This window comes from Symphalangus syndactylus, chromosome 8, assembly GCF_028878055.3.
Source record: "Symphalangus syndactylus isolate Jambi chromosome 8, NHGRI_mSymSyn1-v2.1_pri, whole genome shotgun sequence".
In the NCBI taxonomy this organism is placed as follows: domain Eukaryota; kingdom Metazoa; phylum Chordata; class Mammalia; order Primates; family Hylobatidae; genus Symphalangus; species Symphalangus syndactylus.
Genome location: NC_072430.2, coordinates 139,551,826 through 139,569,268, shown reverse-complemented (window position 1 = coordinate 139,569,268; position 17,443 = coordinate 139,551,826). Strand labels below are relative to the sequence as shown.

Genomic DNA, 17,443 nt, shown 5'->3' with positions numbered 1-17,443 from the left:
CAGCCTGGCCAACGTGGTGAAATCTTGTCTCTGCTAAAAATACAAAAATTAGCCAGGTGTGGTGGCGCACACCTGTAATCCCAGCTACTCTGGAGTCTGAGGCAGGAGAATCACTTGAACCCGGGAGGCGGAGGTTGCAGTGAGGTTAGATTGCGTCACTGCACCCCAGCCTGGGCAACAGAGTAAGACTCCATGTCAAAAAAAACAAAAACAAAAAACACCTCACCCTCCTTTGAGAGCCAACTCATAATTCCTCTTCAAATGCAGCACTGAAATGTCCAGGCCTGAACACCAAGTAGCCCGAACGGTCCGTGAGAACTCATCTCTCCAGTCACCTGTCCACAGGCTCCCTGGATGCTGCCTCTTGCCCTGGACGGTGGGTTTCTATTAACCTATCTAGGGGAGCACCTTCAACGTTCAGGTATTGTTCAGAATAAGACCAAATTCAATGAAAAACCTAAAGATAATTTTCAGAAGCCAGGTCTGCCCTGTTCTGTAAGTGGGCAAAGAATATCTGTACTTAACGAAAAGCACAAGAAGTAAAAGCTAAATAAAGGGAAGGAGAGTTTTACACTGGTTCCTGTCAAGTGTCATCTCTGTTTCAGCTGCGCACTCCGGCCAAGACATTCAGGCCCCGTTAGGTCCCGCCTCGGCTTATCTTATCTCCAAGTGCGATAGGCTTGTCTTAGGCCTTCCTCCAGCTCAGAGGTTGTTAACGTTTTTTGAGGGTGCAAATCATCTAAGGAATCTGACAAAGTCTCTGGACCCTCTCTTCAGAAAACCACCTTCATCTGTAAAGTTCTGCATGCAGTTTCAGGGGTTTCACAGACCCCCTCAAAGGGCCACGCCAAGGGCCCAGGAGCCCAGGATAAACACATCTGCTCTGTTACTGATAACAGTTACCTTCAGAAGACTAAGGCCGGGAAGAGCAGCAGATGTCCCAGGTCAAGCCAGAGCCTCTGTCAACACTGTTTATAATTAATTTCTCAAAAACTGGAGGCAGAGACGAGGTTGTACGTCCCAGCTCAGACAAAAAAGTGAGCACTGTGTAAACGGGATTGATGGGCAATGATAAGGTAAGAAGGAAAAGAATCCAGTTGTGTTTGCTGAGAGCAAAGTCCAGAGCTGCCTGGGGGAAGGAAAGGGGTCAGAACAAGGTGACGCCTGCCCACGAGCAGCTGGGGCAATGGGGAGACACCACCAGTGCAGAAAAAGGCAGAACCCACACAGAGGCTGCTGGCAGTGGGGACAGGCCCCAGTGTGTGGGGCACCAGATGGCGGGTAGGAACCGGGACAAGTCCCTGGCCTTTATGTCTCTGCTTCCTCCTCTGCCAAACGCAAGGCTGGGCTCTGTGATCTTTCAAGTCCCTCTAGCCCTCCAACAGAGTGGAAAGGAGATTCAGAGCACACCACACGTGGGACTACAGGACCCACCTCTACGCAATGGGGACATGAACATAGCAGCTTGATGTCCTCTGTGTCAGCGGCTCAGAGACAAAGCATCAGAGCCTGACCCCAAGCTTCCCCTTCTGGCTAAGCCTCCTGCTGACCTCTTGGAAGGAGGGGCCCCGTGTTATTGACTCTGGCCAGTGGATCATGCTAATCCCTCCTCTGACCTTCATATCCCCTGGAACCAAAGGGCGGGGCCCAGATCAGGAGAGCAACCTGCATGGGAGAACAGCATGAATGAAATGTCAGGGACAGGGGCGGCCCCCCGGTCACATCAATAACATGTTAACAGTGAAGCCACACAGCTGAGGCTCGGGGGCCCTCCATAAGCAGGTGAGAGAAGTGAGGCCCAGAGAGGCTACAGGACTTGCTTAACGTGATAGGGTTGTAGGGAGTTCTGAAAGGAAGGAAGAAGGGAAGGAGGGAGGGAGCCTGCAGAGAAGCACAGCTGAGGATGAGTGAGTGCCACTTCCCTGATTGCCTGGGGGTCCTAGTGGCTGTCGCTGCCTGGCCCAGGCACACCCCAAGCCCGGAAACCCCTGTGGCCTCACCCCTCTCCAGATGGAGCAGTGGTGGAGACCAGGTACAGGTGAATCAATCCACAGCGGACCCAGAGCTTGAGCTGGCCCAACCAGCTGCTTCTGCCCAAGGGCAGGTCCTGCAAGGGGCTGCTGCGCATTGGCTGGCAGCCACTCCCTGGCCAGGTGTGTGCTGGTGGTGAGCAGCAGAGGCCAGGTGACAGAGCCAGCTGCACAGGTGAGAGGAAAGTCTAATTTTTTATGACCAATTCATTTCTCAAGGTTTGAGAAGACTCACTATGCCCTCTTTCTGGATCATTCCAATAATCCTGCCCCCTTTTCTTTTTGAGCAAGTCTGAGGGTGTCTTCGATTCCTTTTTAGTCTTTGAGAACCTTCAGAGACCCAGGTTCCATCTTTACCAAGGAGGAAACTGAGGCCCAAGGAAATTGATTTATGTAACATGCTATTGTGCCAATAATTGAAATCTGTCTATGCTTAGTCAGAAGCTCTTTGCATAGGGATTTTTCTGCCCCAAGAATGAAATGCATCCAGGTGCCCTTCTGAAATTGCAGTCTGCCCAGACAACTTTAAGGAATGAACTAACAACAGGGTGGGGGACAATTCCAAACACAGAGACAGGAAAATCAGGGCTTTTCTGATTTGATGAGAAGGTTCTTCAAAATGGGAGCAGATTTCAGCAAGAGATTCAAAGGCTCTTGAAATAAATAATAGCAGAATCTTTCTTTGACTGCTATCTTTTGTCCCCAAAGCCTCAAGTATGTTAAAAATCCCTCCTGTGAACTCACAACATGCTTGCTTTAAGAAAGGCGTAAGGCAGGCTAGTTATGACATCACAAAACAAGCCTCTTAAGAAGGCAGGTGCCGTTCTTAGTCCAATGTGTCGCCGGGAGTGCGGCAGCTGATGGCCTCACCAACGTGCATTTGCAGCGGTTTATTCACTGAGGCCCTGCGGATGTTGTCACTGGAATGCAGAGGCTTGGAGAGACGCTGAGCACAGCTTCCCGTTCAGCCACTGCACAGCCTCAAGTGCCCTTCTCCTATATTGGATTATCTGCTGATAACGGGGAGGTCGGTCCTTGGCACGTGCAAAATCAGTGCCTGCAGGTCACCTCAATGGACAGTCCAAGCAGACCTGGTCATGCTATCAAGGATGCTGGCCTTAGTTTCTCTGTCCCAAGGATGTATGAAAGCCAGGATCTCTGTCACAGATCGAAGGCCATGGGGACTTAGCCCAATGCAAACCTCAAGAGTAAACCAATTAGCGGTTGCCTGAGGCGGGGGCAGGGGCAATGGGAGTAGTGATGGAGTGAGTACAGGGTGCTCTTCCAGGGTGATGAGGAAGTTTTGAAATGAGAGAGAGGCAGTGGTGACACAGGACCAACAATGTACTTGATGCCCACTGCAGTGGTCAGCTGGATGTTATGTGACTTTCACCTCCAAACCAAAACCAACAAACAAAAAGCTCACCAAACACACAAAGGGATAGGAACTTTGGAGACCCTCAGTCTGACGTGACCCCTGAAGACTTTGCACATGGTCCGGGCAGGAGGTGCCCAGGCAGAGCCTGCATGGCCAGTCGCCCTGCGGAGAGTGGGTGACTCTGCTACCACCCATTTCTTCACTGCACCTTCAACTATCGTGTGAATTTACAATCCTAAGGAAAAAAAATCATGTTTACCTGTTCATTTTTATGTCTCCTGTTTGTGGCTCATGATTTATTCCCATTGGCCAGCCTAGAGGGGGTGTGGTACCAGCCCACGTGGTTCATGTGCCCGCCCAGGCACCCAGCTAAGCTAAAGGAACAGAGGAGTGGCTTAAGGGACACACAGATGCAGCCGGACTGCAGGCTGGGCTCCGAGACTTTTTTTTTCGGAGATGGAGTCTCACTCTGTCGCCCAGCCTGGAGTGAGTGGTGCAATCTCAGCTCACTGCAATCTCCACCTCCTGGGTTCAGGTGATTCTCCTGCCTCAGCCTCCCAAGTAGCTGGGACTACAGGTGCCCACCACCATACCCGGCTAATTTTTTTGTATTTTTAGTAGAGACAGGGTTTCACCATGTTAGACAGGATGGTCTTGATCTCCTGATCTCGTGATCCGCCCGCCTCGGCCTCCCAAAGTGTTGGGATTACAGGCATGAGCCACCGCACCCAGTCCTCTGATTCTTCTTAATCACTCTCTGAACTTGAACTTGAATGAAGTATTCTGGGTTTCTGAGTACTCTAAGATGAGTTTCTCATCTGTGAAACAGGCAGGGTGTTCCCAGGCCTTGAGCAGACACAACTACAGAGGGTGGGTGTTGAAGCCACTGGGGGCTGGAGCTCACCCTTCCCAGCCATCAGTGGTATGGTGGGAACAACCACAGGGGCAGGCCTTGTGGGGCCGTGGCCTCCGCACCGGCTCCGTCCCCTGGCTGACACTCCCTGGAGGAGCAGTCCGCCGTGCTCTGCTGCAGGCCTCCGTTTCCTCGGTCACTGTGGTCTCCGGAACCGAGTCAGGGAGCATTTCTGCTGCCTCCTTCGTCCTGAAGGACACCAGGCACCAGGATAAACTACCTCTGACGGTGATGACAGTGGGAGCAGGAACAGGTTAACAACTTGAACCCATGAGGCGGGAACTACATGCAAATCACAAAATTTGCCACGGGTAAAACTCGGGGCGTGGAAATGCAAACCCTGGGCAGCCGCGTCTCTCACTGACAAATCAGTGAGATTTGTCTCCCAGGCAAATCAGACTATGACGATTCAGAGGCACCAAGAAAACACTGCATGTATGCCTCTGGGAAAACAAGGCAAAACGAAAATCAACTCAAAGTGCGGTGGCCTGTGGATGGTCTCTAACTGCTGTGGGGACCCACGCCCCCAAGCACCCCACACCCCAACCAGAGGCACATGCAACGCTCTGCCCTCTGTATCCAGGGCAAGTCTGGGTGCACCTCCCTCACCGGGCTCCCGGAAGCCTGTGTGCCCGCCACGGAGACAAGCGGGCACCGCTGTAGGATGGCAGCACCCGTCCCACCCTCCCGTTCCTCTTCCCAGATGTCTTGCTGCCCCAGTAACTCTGGCACAGGGTCAGAAAAAGCAAACCACATGCATGCCGCCCAAGGAACTGCTGGAGCCTGAGAGGGACCCCCATTAACCTCCTCCTGCTTTGCTCAGGATGGGGCCTGCTCTGGCAATGCCCCAAATGCAAAATCCAGCGAGGCAAGTCCATGTGGGGGCCCATAGAGAACCCCGCCGCACAACCCCCTGGTGTCCCTCCAGTTTATCTACAGACAAGAACCAAGCTGCAGTGCTCGCCTTTGATTTCAGAAACCCCCGCTTTCTGACCAATGCCAGGCCGGAAGAATGCCAGGAATGTGGATGCCTTTCAGGAGGGTTCACCGCAGCCCAAAGAGACCACAGCCTCCAGGGCCAGGGGCTGCACTTATAAGGAGAGGCCTGCTGGTGGCCTCTGCCTGGGCTGAAGTGTTTCAAGTCACTGAGGCCCCAGTGGGCGGAGGACTGACCCTGGGACCAGAGCACCCCTGAATTCCTCACGTCACTATGGAAAGCCCTGAGCCTCCTCCTGAACATCTCAAACCCTCTCTCCATCCTAAGGCACAGGCAGATACTGGAAAACAAAGAGACAGGACAGAAAGGGTGGGGGGAGAAGTTGAAACAAAATCCAGTCAGCTACCCTCAGTTTACAGGATTTAAAGAAAAACCTGAAACAGTGCAAGTAGCTGCCTGCTTTATTTAGAAGGGCTTTTACAATTCCAGCGTGGCCCAAAAAGGAATCCTACTGTGAGCTGCAGCTTCTCAACTCCCCCTTTGGCCTTGAGCATCCAAATGTAGCATTTACTTAGATCCAATCCTTTCTACTTGGTGGGGAAAGACTTATATGTTGCTTTTTAAAAAAACGGAGGCTGCGCCCGCCCTATGAGGTAGGTGATCCTATCCAACCCTCTTTACGAAGGAGGGTGTTCCTTCTATTGCCAACCAGGAGGATAAAAGCCAAGGACAGCCAAGAAAACCTCCAGGAACATTTTACCAGAACACCATTTAACCCAGCTCTTCCTCATGAACACCAGCCAAGGCTTCCTTGGAACATTTTCTGCCAGCATGTTTCAAGGACAAATGCTCCCATGACGCCCCAGGGAGGGTGACCTCTAACCGCGGGTCCGTTCCCATCTCGTCGCTGGTAACCTCGTGAGAACAATCCCTCCTTTGTGCACACACCACCCAACCTGGGCTCTGTCCCGCGGCTACTGGGGCGTGGATGAGCTGCTAGCCTGGCTTCTTGGAAGAGTGAGAACGTTCCACGGGTGGCAACAGAAAGAGGATTCGCTGAAAAGAGAAACACGGGGCTGTTCTGGGAATGCGCCGGGGCCGGGCTTCTGGATGCCAGGATGACAAATGACCTTCCCACATTGGGGACAACACTGTGGGCTTCGAGGACGGGAGGAGAGCGCCATGAGGGACAGGGCTGCAGTGCCTGAGAAAGGTCAAGTGTCACCAGAAGCTTCCAGAAGCGTTCTCCCTCCTGCAGCTGCTCTGCACACGTTTGGGGCCTGTCTCCCCATGAGTCTGGCACCTTGGTCATGACATGGTAAAGTGGGTCCAGGTACGGCAACCCATTCACACCATGCCTGCACTGCCTACCTGGTACAGCCGCAGCCTCCCGCTGTCAGAGAAGTCCCAGGACACAGCCTTCCGTCCAGGAGGGAAGAGAGACACTGCAGGACAAGAAGGAAGCAAGAGTGAGCTTCAGTCCCGCCCAGCGCAGAACTCAGGCCTGCTTCCAGCCAGGGCCCCTTCACGTCCTGGAGGACAGACGGGCTCTGCAGTGCATTTCCACAGCAGGCAAGGACGGTGGTGGACGCTGCCGCACGGCCCCCAGGTCCCCTTCTGAAGCCAACTCTGGAGTGTGGTCAGCGGAAGGACCTTCACCGAGGGCCACCCAGAACTGTCTCACTGGAAAGAGCCCTTCTTGAGGTCACATCAGCCCCCTTCCTGGGCCAGCCTGCACCCAATGACCAGGCCAGTGACCAGCACAGGCTAACAAAGCCTGCCCCTCACCCTACTCCTGAATCAGGGTGACTCGGCAGTCCGGCCCAGGCCAGAGCTCCTGTGGGGTCAGTGACAGGCTGCATGGAAGCTGCGTCCCAGCCTCACTGTCCTCTTTCCCTGCTGCTGCACTCGCCAGCAAACCTAAACGTCCCGCCCAGTGGCCTCTGCGTCACGGTCCGCTTCACAGGGAGCCTCGCCTGTGACAATAGCTTATTGTGCCTTTTCTCACCCCAACACTGAGTCTCCCGTCACCTGCCATTACTTCTGCTGCAATGACTGGCATTGTGAGCGCAACAGAAGCATCTTATCAGCTGCACCCTGAAGATGAACCCCAGACACACCGCAGCAGTGGGGTCTCCTCCTCAAGTCACACGGCGCTGACATCACCATAGAGCCGGCGCTTTTGAGAGCAGAACCAGCCAACGTCGATGCGACAGACGGAACTGCAGGTGCCACCATGATGCCCTCCCCCTCAGGCTGACTTTCTCCACAGGAATAACAGAGTGGGCCCCCGGGCCTTCAGAGGAATCCAGGACCTCATCAGACTGTGAAAAAAGGAGTGGGAACTTCCTTCTGGACACCTTCCCTAAATCATGGCCACTCATCCTCCGCAGAAGGCAGACAGCCCAGAACAGACCTCCATCCATGTAAATATTTAACATGCAATTAAAAGGAGCACCACAATCACCCAAGAAGGAAAGAATCATTCCCTGTGATGCTGGGACAACTGGCTGGTGTTCAGAGCACAGATCCCACCACCCCCTTCAGGGCTTCAACTCACACCCAAAGACAAAATGAATTCCAGATCAATAGAAGGGTGTGGAGGGGGATAGGGAGGGAGGAAAGGAAACCGCCCAATAGGTAATAGAAAATCTGGTTGTATAGTTGATCTCTACGTAGACATGGACCTTCTAAGGGTACAAGCGATGTGCAAAATCACACAGGCAAAATGAAAAGAATCAATGAACGCTACAAAAAAGGCCGCAACAATGTGACAAAATATATGCACAAACACAAAAGATCTGAAACCAGAGAAGACAAAAACAAACGGTGGGAAGAGACAGGTGGGACTGCAGGTGCCACCATGGCTCCCGCGCAGCCACCTGCACCCAGGCTGATTTTCAGGACAGGAATCACAAGGCGGCCCTGTTCTCGGCAGAGAAGGCAGGACGCCGCCATCCGTCCATCCCCCTCCTTTGAAATGGGTCTACCATGTTGCTCAGAGCTCTTCGGAATCTCTCTCAAAGTACTCGTTCTCCAAAGAGTCATGTCAAGACAGAACAGTTGAAAATCTCATCATCTTAAAAGAAAAGGGCACTGAAAAAAACCTGGGGGAAGTGAAACTACGAATGAGGCTGGCTTCATGGTATATGTCCCTGCCTTTTTCAGACTTCCACAACTTCTCCCATTTCCTCTACCGTGAGCATGCATTTCCCATTTTTTCTTCTGATTCTAAAAGCCACTGCACCAGCATCTCTGAGAACCTAGTGCCTCTACTTTCCTTTGTACCCCAAGCCCCTATGCCGTGGTCAGGGTACTCAGAATCTCCATCCTGAATTCTAGGCAGGCACCGGCACTGCTGGGCCCCTTCATCAGGCGGGTCCATTGCAGGCTGTCATAAAGGACAGATGGGAACTGCCTCAGTAGGGACCCGCCTCCAGTGTCCGCAGTTACTACTGGGCCAGTGAGGAAATGAGGGGAGGGCGGGTGCAGTGACACAGAACGGATCACCCCAAGAGAACGTGTGGCCCGAACATCAACTCTGACGGGGGCTTCGAGAAACCGACCCCCAGGGCTCATCTCAGCCTCCTCACTCTGCCCAGGGCACTTCCTGAGACAAGCCCAAGGCAGGGACAACAAGCCCCACTGGGCACTCCCCAGAAGGACCCAGCTCCCTTCACAGGAGCTCCCCCGCCTCCCAGGCTGTGGGCAAGGCCTACCCCAAAGGCTGCCAGGTGCTGCCCAGACCCAGAGTCACACAGCAGGAACGCGTCCATCTCCAGGTGCTCCAGACCCAGAGTCACACGGCAGGAACGCGTCCATCTCCAGGTGCTCCAGACCCAGAGCCACGCGGCAGGAACGTGTCCATCTCCAGGGGCTCCAGACCCAGAGCCACGCGGCAGGAACGTGTCCATCTCCAGGGGCTCCAGACCCAGAGCCACGCGGCAGGAACGCGTCCATCTCCAGGGGCTCCAGACGCAGAGCCACATGGCAGGAACGCGTCCATCTCCAGGGGCTCCAGACGCAGAGCCACACGGCAGGAACGTGTCCATCTCCAGGGGCTCCAGACCCAGAGCCACACGGCAGGAACACGTCCATCTCCAGGGGCTCCAGACCCAGAGCCACACGGCAGGAACGCATTGATCTCCAGGGGCCCACAATGCCTTCCTCCTTGTGACACTCCTCCCCCAGCTCACTCCACTCCACTCGCTCATGGGGGCTACCGAGGCCACAGAGCTGCCTGGAGAGCTGCCCTCCAGCCGCCCAGAAGAAAAAGACCTGCATGTGGCCCAGGGCCTCAGCCTCGTCATCCTCGCTGCTGCCCAGCCCTCCCCAGGCTGCCCAGCTCCCGCCCCCCAAGGCACAAAATAAATCTTTGCTGGATAACTCCAGATGCCACCTCGCCCCAACTCCAAAAAGCTGCCGTGCTCCTTTCTGTATTTAAAGAGAGGCTGCGCTGACAACCCCCTCCGTCCCTGTGGCTTTCGGCGCTGATTCTCTTCGCATTTTTGGATAAGGGCCCTGCAAGCCCTCTGGAGCTTTCCTTCTGGCAGGTTCTTTAGGCAGTGTCTTTACTTAACAGCCTTGTGGTCCTGAAGCTGAGCCCGGCAGGCTCCCTGGACAGGGGGATGATTGGGTAAACTCATACCTCATGCCTAAGTATGGGAGGACCCAGCTGCCCTGACAGGGGGCTCAGAGATGCCAGAACTGGACCCTGGGCAGAGACAGGTGCACATGTGGCACCGCTAGCCCCTCAGTGCTGGAGTGGAGGGAGGAGAGAATCTGGCTCAAACTGTCATGTCCGGGAGGTCCCAGTGGATGGATTCAGTGAACAGGACCGCTGGCCCCTTTCTACCTCCCCAACTCCTGATCAACCTCTCCAGAGGCCCAAGGTCTCTGGACAAGGACTGCCTTGCTGAGAAGAGGGGGGCACGATCTTTCAATGAAGCACTGTTCTCCTGTGGGCACCACCAGACACCAGTGTGGACCCGTCAGTCTCCAGGGGCCCCAAGAAAACCACGCGGTTTAGTGTGGGTGGGTGGAATTAGCATAAAGTCTAGAGGATGTCTTATTCTCCAGTTCTTTCAAGAAACATCAATGTTGTCATTAACCATGATTTGGGGCAAATCTCCAAAAACCACAATGCCAAGAAGACAAGATTCTGTTGCCTTCAGCAGCCAAAACACAAGTGTTCTCCCACGGTGCAGAGAGAAGGGCATTATGTCGCTCTGTCCATCTGAGTAGCTGTTTTAACAATGGTTGACAGTCTTAGCTGATGACAAATCTGCAGAGAGTTCATCCCACCTCAGTGGGTCTGGGAGGGCGAGGGGATAAATGATATGAGGCTCATGGTCCTCACCCCACCACATCCAGACAGGAAGCTATATTCATACACAGAGATGACCACCGTGTCCTAAATCCTCATTCCAGGACAGTCACCAAGACAGCTATTCACACAATTTCCCAAATGGTATAGATGGAATTGTGTCCCCCCAAATTTGCATGCATCCCCAGTACCTCAGAAAGTGATCTTATTTGGAGACAGAGTGTTCAAGGTGCAATCAAGCTAAAGTGAGATCACCAGGGTGGGCCCCAATCCAATATGACCCAGTGACTTTATAAAAGGGGGGGAGTTTCAACAGACATGCACACAGGGAGGGACAGGTGACAGGATGACTAACATGGGGGGTGAGGCTTCTACAAGCCAACAACTACCTGCAAACCCCCAGATGCTAAGGGAGAAGGCCTGGAACTGATTCTCCCTCAGCCTCAGAAGGAACCGGCCCTGCTGATACTCAACTTGGACTTCCAGCCTCCTGACCTGTAAGACAATCCCTCTGCACTGTGCAAACCACCCAGCAATTTGGGGTTCATTAACAACAGCCCCGTCAAAGTAATTCATCAGACCTCAGAGTCTCCATCTGCAAATTGAGAAAAGGAATTCTCACGGCTCTGCCTATCTCAGAGGTTGCTGAGGGAGTGACAGATTTGAAAATGCTCCGTGAACTCTTCACCCAACTCAACCTACAGGCCGGCCTGTGCTGACCACACCAAGAGCTGGTCCATGCTGCAGAGCTGAGTCTTTCAGGGCCAGACCCGCATGAGTTCACGGGGAACACGCAGGAACACCCAAAACTAATTTCGTTCCAACAACTTCAGGTATGGGCCCAAAAGTCCAACCCACCAGTTATGGGACACATTCTTGAAGGGTTAAGGTGAAGCAATGTTAGGCTGGTGTTGAGTAAACTGGAAAACGTGTAAGCCTATTTCTTAGATTTCCAAGCCTCCACAGCGGACATCAATGGAGCCGTCAGCCAGAGAAGCCTCTACATCCTGCACCCCCAACAGCTGGATGACTGGGGTCGCTCCATCCTCACCCACCACCATACATCAGAGCCAGTCAGTAGAACCAAACTACAAAGTAGAACTAAATACACACTGAATACCATTTATCCAAAATCCCTAGGACCAGAAGTGCTTTGCATTTCAGATTTTGGAACATCTGCATATACACAATGAGATATCTTGCAGATGGGAACCAAGTCTAAACACTAAATTCATTCATGTTTCATCCGTACCTTATACACATAGTCCAAAGGTGATTTTACATAACACTTTAAATAATTTTGTTCTGGAGTTTTGACTGCAACCTGTCATATGAGATTAGGTGTGAAATTTTCCACTTGTGGCATCACGTCGGTGCTGAAAAAGTTTCAGTTTGCAGCATTTTGGATTTCAAATTTTTGGATGAGGGGTGTTCACCCTGAAAATTCTTGTCCAAACCAGAGGCAAACTACAGCCTGTGGGCCAAATCCAACCTGGCCACCTATCTTTGTATGGCCCACGAACAAAGAATGTCTTTCTATTTTTAAACAGTTGGGGGGAGAATAAAAAGAGTAATATTTCATGACATGAAAATGATACGAAATTTAAGTCGCAGTGTCCTTACCTAAGTTGCACAGAGCCCAGCCCCACCCGTTTATCAATAGCTCTTCTGTGCAACCAAAACAGTGTAGCTGTGACACAGACCTTATGGCCCACGAGGCGGAAAATATTTACTCTCTGGCTTTTTACAGAGAAAAGCGTGCCAAACCCCCCGTTCTCTACCCTTCCCACTTACACAGTGGGCAAAGGGCCAGGCGGGAGGTAGGCTCAGGCCAAACGGAAGTGGGCATTCACCCGGGTACATGGCTGCATGCCAGGAGTGTTTGCCAAGAGACCAGCTAGGGGAGGAGATGGCAAGAGGGAAGGAAAGAAAAGCAGACGTAGGTGTGGTCAGAAAGGGAGACGGGAACGGGCCCAACATCCATTTCAAGGTTTCTTTCTAGAGCTGGCTCCAACCTCAAAAAGAGGGGAGGCATCTCTGGCCCCGCTGTGGCAGCACAGTGACGCCATCCTCCTCCAGCTTTGGGTTTGCACAATCAGTCCTCATGCACGGCACATCCAAGACTACACAGGGGCTTCATGGCCTGGCCATGGACCCAACCCCAGGTTTTTCATTCTCTATGAGGGCAGATCATTCCACTCCGAGACAACCAATTTACAGAACTGAGAAAGCGACACTCTGATAGACGGACAAAAGCTTTTCTACTTCATGCTATCAAAATCAACACTATTAAAACTTACACACTGACAACGTATTTGGGCAACGGATGGATGAAGCAGCCAAGTGAGAGGGCCTGAAATCTCACCTGATGGACGTTACATTTTCTTATGCAGAACACAGAACTGCTTCACTTACCTTTCCTATAATTACATAAAATTTCCAGTTTTACAGAGAATGTGATAAGGAATGGGATATAACCTTCCTCTCTCCTGTGTTAAACCTAGAATGAATACTAAGCATAAAAACGGAGGGGCGTTGAGACAACCACCTACCCAGCACCCGCAACGGCTTTGTTCACCTGTTCATGCATCCCCCCCACACACCGTGAGCTCCTCCTGGCACCCGCGCAGCACCAAGTAGCTGCCTTCTCTGAACACCCTTCCTCCCTGGCAGGGCAGTGGAGGAGGCGGAGGCCCCCTGCCCTTGAGTGTGAAGACAGGAGGACAATGAGACACAGGGCCCACTACACCTGTGTGGCGGGAAGACCACTTTCTCATTCCCCTTTGGGCTCCGCTCCCCTGGCTGGAGCTGGGGTCCTTGTTGTGGAAATTTTACGTATTTAATTGCTACATAAACTGATGGCCAGGGGTGAGACAAGGGCAGCTCCCATGGCAATTCAAGTGGAATGTTTCAGAAAGACTCGCTAAAGATGAATCACTTAAAAATGTGGCTGGCGGGCTGGGCGTGGTGGCTCACGCCTGTAATCCCAGCACTTTGGGAGGTCGAGGTGGGCGGATCATGAGGTCAGGAGATGGAGACTATCCCGGCTAACACAGTGAAACCCCATCTCTACTAAAAATACAAAAAATTCGCCGGGCGAGGTGGCAGGCGCCTGTAGTCCCAGCTACTTGGGAGGCTGAGGCAGGAGAACTGCTTGAACCCGGGAGGCGAAAGATGCGGTGAGCCGGGATTATACCACTGCACTCCAGCCTGGGTGACAGAGTGAGACTCTGACTCAAAAAAAATGTGGCTGGCAAGCTAAATGACATTCAACACCTGAGGAAAATGAGTCAACTCTAGGAGAACTCTGGGCATGGATGGCTTCACCAGTGTCCCTGTGTCATGGCGCCATCTTGGACAGGAAATCAATGACGTCATCATGCATGTGGGTCACACAGGAGACACCATGGCCAAACCCACACTCAGAAAAGACCTGCACCCAACAGAAAGACTGGAAGACCCACGCACACTTGGCTTTTCCTTGTATTTTTTTTTTTTTTTTTTTTTTGAGACGGAGTCTCACTCTGTCGCCCAGGCTGGAGTGCAGTGGCGCAATCTCGGCTCACTGCAAGCTCCGCCTCCCGGGTTCACGCCATTCTCCTGCCTCAGCCTCTCCGAGTAGCTGGGACTACAGGCGCCCGCCACCACGCCCGGCTAATTTTTTTGTATTTTTAGTAGAGACGGGGTTTCACCGTGGTCTCGATCTGCTGACCTCGTGATCCGCCCGCCTCGGCCTCCCAAAGTGCTGGGATTACAAGCGTGAGCCACCGCGCTCGGCTTTTCCTTGTATTTTTAATGATTCTTCTAGACTTTGACTTTTTCAACTCACTGACCAATCACTTCTGGAGCCTCACAAGCTGATCTAGTTCATCATTCTGGGCTCTACTGGGGCTATTGGGGGGTGAAGGTTTTAATCCAAGGTTTTGACAATCACCACCTAAAAGCTAGCCAAGGAGAGCATCTCAAGGAAGGCGTCCTAGGCTTTGATTCTGACCTCGGAACTCTCTCCCATGAATAAGTAGGGGGACACCATGAGCCACCCATGTTGCAGGGAGGCGGCCTGGGGAATGAAGGGTCTGGAGATTGTCATGAGTCAAACATGTGGGTTCACGTTTCTCACACCAGCTCCACGACCTTTGCTAAATGATTTATCTTTCCTGGGCCTCCTTTTCCTCAACTGTAACGCGGGGCTCTAGCATACGTCCAGTTCACGTGGGTTTCTCTTGTTTTAATTTTTCTTCCAGCCTGTAGACCATGTTGAGGGCAGGGACCCTGTCTTTTTTTTTTCTTTGAAACATACCAGACACTGAGTGCCAAATACATAGTAGAAATTGCATACAACACCTGTGAAATTCTGTGACTAAGACAGTAGTTCTCAAACACCAGCATTCACTGGAATTACCTGGAAGGCTGATTACAACACAGGTTGCTGGGCCCAACAACCCTCAGTTTCTAATTCTGTAGGTCTGGGGTGGGCCTGAGAATGTGCATTTCTAACATGCTCCCAGCTGATGTTGATGCTGCCTCTGAAAACCATCAGCAGGCCGGGTGGGGTGGCTCATGCCTATAATCCCAGCACTTCGGGAGGCCAAGACGGGTGGATCCCTTGAGGTCAGGAGTTAGAGACCAGCCTGACCAACATGGTGAAACCCCATCTCTACTAAATACAAAAAATTAGCCGGGCATGGAGGCACATGCCTGTAATCCCAGCTACTTGGGAGGCTGAAGTTGCAGTGAGCCAAGATTGCGCCATTGCACTCCAGCCTGGGCAACAAGAGTGAAACTTCATCACAAAAAAAATAAATAAAATCATTAGCATAATGTATCCTAGTTGATAACACACTTTCCTATCTGGCCTCTCGGTTGCTTTTCACAACCCTATGAGGTAGGCCAGACAGGTATCATCATGCCATCATTTAGCAGATAAGAGAACTGAGGCTGACCAGGTTTCAAAGACTCACCCGAGATCAGGAAGTGGAAAGCTGGGATCCTAACCCAAAGCCAGCAGCCTTGATATGGAGAGTAATGACAAACACAGACAGAACAATCCCAAGACCACACAGGCTGCAGTAAGACAGGACTTGGATAAGTGAGGGTGTAAGATTCCAGACCAGGCTCCAATCCTGCATTCCCTTTTCCCATGGCAGGTTCTAAAATCACAAGTCTTTAAAAGTAGAAGTTAACATTCCTGCCTGAATCAGACTGTCTGTGATGGAGTCTTGAAAGAGTTTATGTCCCCCTAATAGACCTTTAGGAGGCTGAAAATATCTGGGAAACATCAGTGTGTTGAAGACTTGGACCTTATTTGAATATGGACTCAAATCCTGGCTCTGCCACTAAATGCTGGGACCACAGTTAAGTCTTATCCTTCCTCCTTAACTCAGGGTAGGGAGGGAATGACTGGGCCTCCTCAAGAATAAGAGAGATAACGCCTGCACCGTGGTCTCTGTGCTTACAGGTGTGCGTCGAGGGCTGCTTCACCTGCACATGGACCCTGAGCTCACAGGTGTATATCAAGGGCTGGTTCACCTGCATATGGTCCCTGTTCTCATACGTGTATATCAAGGGCTGGTTCACCTGCACCGTGGTCTCTGTGCTCATAGGTGTGTGTCGAGGGCTGGTTCACCTGCACATGGACCCTGTTCTCATAGGTGTATACCAAGGGCTGGTTCACCTGCACATGGACCCTGAGCTCATAGATGTATATCAAGGGCTCGTTCACCTGCACCGTCCTCTTTGAGCTTGTAGGCGTGTGTCACAGGCTGGTTCACCTGCACACGGTCCCTGAGCTCATAGGTGTGCATCGAGGGCTGGTTCACCTGAACATACATCAAGGGAGGATGCTACAAACAGAGAGTCAAAACACCTGTGCGCAGAGGGTCAAAAATATCTGTGCACAGAGGGTCAAAAATACCTGTGCGCAGAGAGTCATAATGCCTCCACACAGAGGGTCAAAAACACCTGCGTGCAGAGAGTGAAAAATGACTGTGTACACTGGGTCAAAAATGCTTATGCACAAGAGTCAAAGATACCTGTGCACAGAGGGTCAAAAATGCTTGTGCACAAGTGTCAAAAATGTGTGTGCAGGTGTGATGCGTTTTCCCACTTCATTCCCCTTCATTCACGCACACTTTTGACTTTCTCCCATATTCTTCTAAACATCTTCCGCCACAATGACTGTTTGTGAAGTCATTAAGGCAGACGTTGGCAGATGACTCAAGTCTTGGTGGATGGAGCTAAACTATGTGCCTTTCTTATGACTCCTAGGGGACAGCCACAAAGTGAGGACTTCGTGAAAGTGGAAGGCCAGCTATAGTAGATCTTTGTACACTCATTACTCTGTTGCTGCGCTGTCAAGATATTCTCCAAATGGGGGGTGTGATCTGCAGGTGCTCCGCCATCCCAGCACACCACAGCCCAAGCCCGGGTCAGCCTGCAGGATGGAGAATGCGCTGCAGAGACATAGCCCCCGGGGCTGCCCTGGGGGTCGACGCCCCTGCCTCCTGGCCTCCAGAAAGACAATTCTAGGGCACAGTGTCATGGCTCCTCAAATGCACCTCCAGCATGATGGAGCCCTAATAGTTGGTTAACAGTGGCCACTAGCTCAGTAGCTGACGCCTGATTTGCTGTTCCTCTTCCCTCTTCTCACTCTCTTCTGCTTGGATGGACTGCTGCAACCAGTCATCTCCCCAAAAACACCAGCACCCAAGTCCTTGTCTCAGGCTCTGCTTTCAGGGGTTGTAAACCAGGACAGATGGTAAATGGTGCTGGACCACTGGGTTTTCTGTCCATGACACAGGCACTCAGCTGAGTGATGTAACTGAGCACTCGGTCGGTTCTGGTCAAAGCCAGTGGGCTG

At 52.2% G+C, this 17,443-nt stretch overlaps 1 protein-coding gene across 8 annotated transcripts in view; it reads right to left on the bottom strand.

Moving 5' to 3' along the window:
- The window catches only part of SH3BP4 (SH3 domain binding protein 4), a 104,336-nt gene that overhangs the window by 53,745 nt on the left and 33,148 nt on the right, over positions 1–17,443 (bottom strand). For 4 of the 8 annotated variants that reach the window (XM_055291052.1, XM_055291054.2, XM_055291053.2 and 1 more), the window contains exon 2: positions 6,630–6,703. The exons of the other annotated variants lie outside the window; for them this stretch is intronic. The gene's annotated coding sequence lies outside the window, so the exon portion shown is untranslated. The remainder of the gene's footprint in view (positions 1–6,629; positions 6,704–17,443) is intronic. 8 annotated transcript variants of the gene reach the window in all.